General features: G+C 32.3%; 1 pseudogene; it reads right to left on the bottom strand.

Annotated features, from left to right (window-relative positions):
* Positions 1 to 1,873: 1,873 nt before the first annotated feature.
* Positions 1,874 to 4,522, bottom strand: LOC132182076 (very-long-chain aldehyde decarbonylase CER1-like; annotated as a pseudogene).
* Positions 4,523 to 7,374: the final 2,852 nt, after the last annotated feature.

Genomic DNA, 7,374 nt, shown 5'->3' with positions numbered 1-7,374 from the left:
GTAATTACCTTTGATGATCCATTCATATAATCCACTGTAAGTATTCTTACTTACTGAGTATGATATTGATATCCAATAATACGGATTTTTGTGGTTTTATAACTTGTCTAGCATTTTGCTATATATGATTCAACAATGATTTATATTGTCGGAAATCAATTGACTCACTACTTCACAGTTTTTTGTAGTGCTTGCAGGAATGGAAAATCAAGGTAATTATGCAGTTGTGATTAGAGATTCATATTGAGATGTACAGAGATTCCAAGTTGGTTAAGTTTTGTCTAGAGTTTAGACTGTCGGATAGATTTGTATAAATGCCTTGTACGACATAGCTTTGGGTATTTTTGTATAAAGAAAAGTATTTTAACAGTATTTTTTGTATTGATAATTACAGTTTTTCCGCTATATGAGATTATTTCAGCGTAACATTCGTGTTTATCTACAAGATAAAAGAAGAGAAATATCGGGTTGTTACATTAGGGGTATCAGATAAACTTCTAGCACCCATTGCGAAGAGGGAGAGGGGAGGAGGGAGGCAGCCAACGGCCATCCTCCTCCCCAAGCTTGGAGATACTTTACCTATGCGGCTGCAGCTGCGGCTGCGGCGCTTAGATACTTACCTTATGTTATCAAAGAAAGTATTAAAAAAAAAAAAAAAAGTTATCAGAGAAATTACTTTAATTTGGTGAAACTAATTTATTGATATACGTACATATGTTAGCATGTGATTAGAGGTAGTCACTAAAAAACAAATCAACACCTTCCAATCATATGTTGATATATATTAGCAAGTTATAAAACAGTTGTAGATCAATTGCAGATCTAATTTTTTTTTTTTTTTTAATATTTGTAATAATTTACTAAATTTTTAATCCTTTATTGGAGAACCGGGTTATGCTTTATGTAACTTATACTAGACTCAATGATCAATGGTTCTCTACACTCCACCACGTTAAGGTTTTTTTTGAAAAAAAAAAAAAAAAGGAAAAGAAAAAAGAAAGTGGTAATAAATTAAAGAACACTAAAATAAATACAACACTCAATTGTCCTTAACAGAAACACAAGAAAAAGAAACAACAATAAACACAACATATAGCCTCAACAAAGTGGACTACTTTGAAGATCTCTAGATGTTGCCTCAACAAACAAAAAATTTACTTTTTGTATGGCATATAATAGAGGCAGCTATTAAAGGAGAAAAATAATATTAGAAATCATATTTTTATTTCACTACTAGCTATCGCATTCATACTAACATGAGCCGATTGACATTGTTATCCAATGACCGATTGATAATGTCATGTCAGCAGAGTATACTCACTACGTTAGCATTATAAAACAATATTAAAATAAAAACGTGATTTGAAGAATCTTGATGAAGCCCCTTGTCCGAACATGTGAATTAAGTGCCTTACATCTCTCCTTAATCATGTTTTTTCATAGATTTTTTTTTTAACAAAGAAATCTCTGTGTTTATGGATCTCGCTACAATCTCTCTGATACAAATCATATAAATGTAATTTTTTTTTTTCAATAAAACTGCTTGCATCAAATAACATGAGATATATGCAGCTATATTTTATACAGAGCCTGAGAGAATATATAAATAGAAAGACACACACAGACTTATACAGAGCCTGGGAGAATATATTAATAGAAACACACAGACACAAATCGTATAAATGTAATTTTATTTTATTTTTTTTCAATAAAACTGCATGCATCAAATAACATGAGATATATGCAGCTATATTTTATACAGAGTGTGGGAGAATATATAAATAGAAACACACACACACACTTATACAGAGCCTGGGAGAATATATTAATAGAAACACACACACACACATATATAAAGGAAGGTAAATCACAATCAGACGGATAGCATCGAAGAACGAAAGCCATGTTGAAGACTTGCTTGCTAGACATCCTCGATATTATACAAAGTGTTCCCATACTCGTTCACATTCCACCCTTCAATGGCATGCACTATCCCAGCAACGTTAACACGCCAAGCACTCATCACTTTTCTAGGCAGCCAATTCTGTTGCATAATGAAATATATATGAAGCGTTAAAATATTAATTAAATTATTAAATTTATATTTTCTTATTATCAGAAGCTTAAATTATTGGGAATAATTATTAGTAGTTTAACATGATATCATATGAAAGGTTCTAAATTCTAATATCGACTCTATAATGTACCTCTCATTTCAATTAAACTATCTATACATGTTGATCAGCTCGAAAGTGAAGAAAAATGTTTAAATTTAATTAAATAATTAAGTTCATCAAAAAAATTTGGTCTCTAACCTCACAAGAGTGCATGTTGATCAAAGATGTGGGAGCGATCATCGCAGGTGTGGTGTAGAAGAAGCAATCTTTCCGCATTTTCTTTGGTGGGAACTGGGAAAAAGAAATCAATACTGTTCCTTTCGATGCCTTCAGTTGTTCCTCTTCTTTCCATCCATCTCCAACTAACCATGTCTACAAATCTCTCATTATGTCATATTAAATATAGTGTCATATGATGCTATAATATTTACTATAATCTCGTTACAAACTCATTATGTGTCAGTGCACGTGCCACTACTACGTCAACAACTTATTAAATTTAATTATTTAGCAATGGGTGTGGTAAGCGGCATGTGAACTTACAAACAGACCTGACAATGCACATGGCACTGCCACATAAGTCAATCAAATTTAATTGTTTAGTACCTAACATATGTGTCACGTTAATTTATACAAAACTTAATTATATAAAAGATATAATATCCCTAATTGTATTTGTCACGAACAATCATGAAATGGGTTGCACATTTTTACCTTCTCATCAGCATAACTTGATGAAAGGATCAAGTTATTTCTCGACTTTGTGGTGAGCCTTAATTGAAGTTTCTCATGCTCATCCTTGTATGGTACCCACCTGATACAATTAGAAAAAAATTTAATAAAGAAAAAATAAAAACATTGCAATCTAGGTTGAGCAAGAATTCTACAGTTAAAACGTACCTTAGATACCCCTTTTACATAAAGCATCGGCAATGGCATAAGCAACCTTAGTACGGTTGCTCCTTAAAAACACTTGAGTTGTTCCTTTTGGAATGCTATTTAGTACCACAGCCACTGCTAAGCTACTTCCATCCACCAACTTTATTCCACGCTGAGGGTTCTTTTGGATGTAAAGCTCACCATTTTTATTAAGTTCCTCCCCCTGCAAAAATATAATTTACATTAAAAAATGTCGATAAAATACTATGATAAAGAATGGATATCTTTTTTCTTCTTTTTTTTTTTTTTTTTTTTTTTTTCAATATATACTTCCAATAGGAGGAGCTCATGATGGGGATAAAAATATAAAAATAAGACTTTTGGCTAAGATAAGTACTGTAGTTTCTGTTTTTATGAAAGCTAGATTTACTTGCCTGATTTAGAAGACCTAAACTTAGCACCTTAACTCCTCTCACTTCAGCATCTAGTATAGCTTCTTCAATCAAGTTGTTGAGGGATTCCTTTCGCCATTGTAACATGTACTAGAAGATTAAATTTTTTTTTTTTTTTTTTTTTTTTTTTTTTTTTAAAAAAGGAATAACAAAAGCAAAGGAAGAAGTTAAATTAAAAAGCAAAAACAACTAGCTGAATCAAATTGAATGTGACCAAAAATAATCTAGCTTGGCCTGGGCACAATTTTAGCTAGAACTGAACTGATCATTGAAATTAAAACGCATGTATCAAAACATAACACAAGCCAAATCCAATAGTCATGGAAATTAATCTTTCTTACTTGTATATGGTATCTTGGTACCAACCAAGACTGCCATTTGAGCTTTTGGAAGGTGATGTTCTCTAGAACAAATGTACGGCCATATATAGCTCCAGGTTAGAAACAAAGACCAGAATAATGTCACAGGCCACATCAACCACATGTCTCATTTGGATGTGTGGGGCCTAGAGGCCAAGGAGGAAAATCCTAGCCGTAGGTGATAGATGGACTCTAGCGTTGTAAGATGTATTAAATATACCACATCAGGTGATTCTTCAGGTTTTTTCAGTGAAGCCTCGTAAAAAGTATCTAAAGACTTGTCCATGGTCCCATGCAAGTAATTATATATAGGCATGAAAAGAGAATAACTGATACGGAATTGGGTGTGATGCAGTGAATGATACCTGTTGAGTCAAATATTCTAGATCATAATTTCTTGAAATTCACACAAATAAAACAACAATAATAGCGATAACAAAAATTATAGATTAGAACAAAAAGTATAGGTGGGAGAGGAGACTTACGAGGGGGTATACATGAGGTACTTGAGTGGGGGAAAGATGGAGAAGAGCCACTTCGGAATGAGCTCGTAATTGCAGTGACCCAAGTTGTTCATGAAAACAATATATGTGACGTATCCGAAGAAGGATGCAATAGAGGCAGTTCCGGTGAACACTGCTGTCAACAATATTGGGATTACGAAGAGCGTGAAATACGCTATGTGTTCAGCAAACGGATGGATCACAGCTGCCATGCATGCATCAACATCTTACTAACTTTACAAACTATAACATTTGTACAAATTATTTAGTGTGTTAATATTCTGTCTCTAATAATTAATATATGATCAACGATGGATATGGCTTTGATTTGTCATATGCTTACGTGCACGGATTTGTGTCATAGTCCTCTCAAATGTGATTGAAGAATATTTGTGGGCCTAAAGCCTAATTCATCTCATAAAACTGATTCAATAAGAAAAGGTTGCGCATTTCTTATAAACATGCCCAAAATCTTGTCCACAAGCAATGTGAGACTATTTCTCAACACCCTCATGTGCAGGCTGGTATTTTTCTTGGTCCTTGTCACAGGGTAAGTAGTGTAGGCCCACATTTGTCTTGTGGTAGGTTCTGATACCATGAAGAACATTCGTAGGCCTAACTCATCTCATAAAACCGGTTCAATAAGAGATGGTTGTTCATTCATTATAAACATGCCCAAGATATACCATGAAGAATATTCATGGGCCTAACTCGTTTTATAAAACCGGTTCAATAAGAGAGAGTTGTCTATTCCTTATAAACATACCAAGATCTTACCCACATGCAATATGATCAGACTATTTCTCAACAGTGATTTGGCTTTTAAAATTACCATTGAATTTAAGATGACTATTATTGAATTTCGATCTATTAATGATTGTAAAAGTTATATCACATTTAAGAGGACTATGTTCCTGATCTCCTTGTAGCATTACGTTTTTTTTTTTGTTTATATGTTAAAGGAAGAGAGAATTTTTTTTTTTTTTTTTTTTTTTTAAAAAAAAAAAAAGGTTTAAACGTGCTAAAGTGAACTTTGAATCTACTTCGGGGATCTCTCTTTAAACATTAGAAACCCGCTCTTTAGATTTTTTTTTTTTTTGTTAAAAAAAGTTCAAAACGCAGTTAAAAAAAGAAGGGGGGTTTTTCCTAATTACAGAAAAAGTCAAAGAATAAGCTTGTCGGAAAGCTTCGTAAATTAAGAAGCTTCAAATGGAAGCTTCATGCATAGTGTTTTTTTTTTTTTTTTTTTAGGAAACTTCATAAAATTCTATGAACTTCAATTATGCGTGTTCATGTCAACCAATTATTGGATTACTCCTTGTTAAAAAAATTTCTTGTGAGTATTACAAACTAGTTTTATATATATGAGAGGTACGGTGCTAGAGAATCAAACAAATGAATTCAGAAAAATTTTTAAACTGACGTGGCAATGATTTTTAAATTAAAAAAATGTAATTCTCTCTCCATTATCTGCCACTCACGGTAAGCCATGTCAGTTTGAAAATTTTTCTAGGTTCATTTGTTTGACTCTCTAGCACTTCTCTCTCTCTCTCTCTCTCTCTCTTTCAAATGCTTGATTTCATTAAAAAATTCATCTTTTGGCCATTTTAATCCTAGGTGGTATGACCCATTTTAAAATTAATAAATTTTAAACAATAAATTAATAGATTTCTGGAAAATGAACCATGCCACCTAGAATTAAAATGGCCAAATGAGAGCCCCTACTATCTGGTTCTGGTGTAAACCAGCCATTTTACAGCATCCAATCATCATTTGACACATCATCAATTTAAGAAAAATGCAAAAAATAAAAGTGAGAGCAAACACGCTAAATCAAAATGAGAAAGAGAACAAAAACACACTTGGCCGGTCAATTATTGATTGGGGGCAGTAAAAATGGGGTTTTAAGGTTCATCCTGATATAAGTTCAACTATATATATTAATATATATATATACACACACACACACACATATATATATATATATATGTGTGTGTGTGTGTGTGTGTGATTTTAAAAAAGGGAAAATAGAGAATCATGGGGAATAGATGCTCTTGCATTTCTCATGCAAAGAAATTGTTAGAATATATTCTAGTTTTATATTATTGATTTATATTTCTTAGTATAAGTCGATTTATGTTTACTTGTATAGATACAACTATAAATATGAACCTATGTAGTACTGTAAACAACTAAGTCAATCAACACTGAACCATTCATAAATTCTATCTCTCTTTTGCTTCCACATTAATTATTCTCTTATTTTTTATTTTCCCACAAACTTCAATAGTGCAGTAATTCAAAGAATCCTAAGCCTCTCAATCGAATAATAAATGTTTGAGAAAATTAGAAAGTGAAAAGCCTTCCCATTATCTTCCATTTTTGTCTAGATGTATATAAAACACGTGGCAAAAATAAAATCCAAATGTAAATATAGTACCACCTCTTTTAACACCCTTAATCAGAACAGAATTATCATTATGAAACCTTTGCCATGAGCCATGTACCCACCAACCTTGCATGTAGTCTGTAATTTCTTCAATGAGCATCGAGGAAAATGACATAATTAAGATATTATTTTATGTCATTTTCTTAGGCGGATTTGGAGATGACAGATGGAGCTCATAACTAATACTGTTATGTGTTTTCTTTTTTCTTTTTCTTTTTTTTTTATAATTACTTAATTAATGTTAATAATTCTCCACATTGGTTGCCAGTATCTAAGCCCACGATTTAATTGAGCTCTCATAATTAATCACCCTTCCTTTCTAGCCCTTAAGCAGTATTAGTTGAGAAATACTTTTTTATATTCTGACGAAAATTTATATGGGTTCAATTCGGGCTTAATTAAGGTACGTGCATGGTTGAGGAGTAGATCCTCTTTAATGAAGCAATCTCTACGTTTATGGATCTTGCGTGCTACAGTCTCTCCATACATAAAGTATAAATGTAATTTTCTTTCTTTTTCAATAGAACTGCATGCATGCATCAAATAACATGAGATGCAGCAGAGTCTGAGAGAATATATAAATAGAAACGAAAACATATTATTATATATATATAT

This window comes from Corylus avellana, chromosome 2 (assembly GCF_965113065.1).
Source record: "Corylus avellana chromosome 2, dhCorAvel1.hap1.2, whole genome shotgun sequence".
In the NCBI taxonomy this organism is placed as follows: domain Eukaryota; kingdom Viridiplantae; phylum Streptophyta; class Magnoliopsida; order Fagales; family Betulaceae; genus Corylus; species Corylus avellana.
The sequence above is the reverse complement of the archived record's forward strand: the minus strand, read 5'-3'. Positions and strand labels throughout refer to the sequence as shown.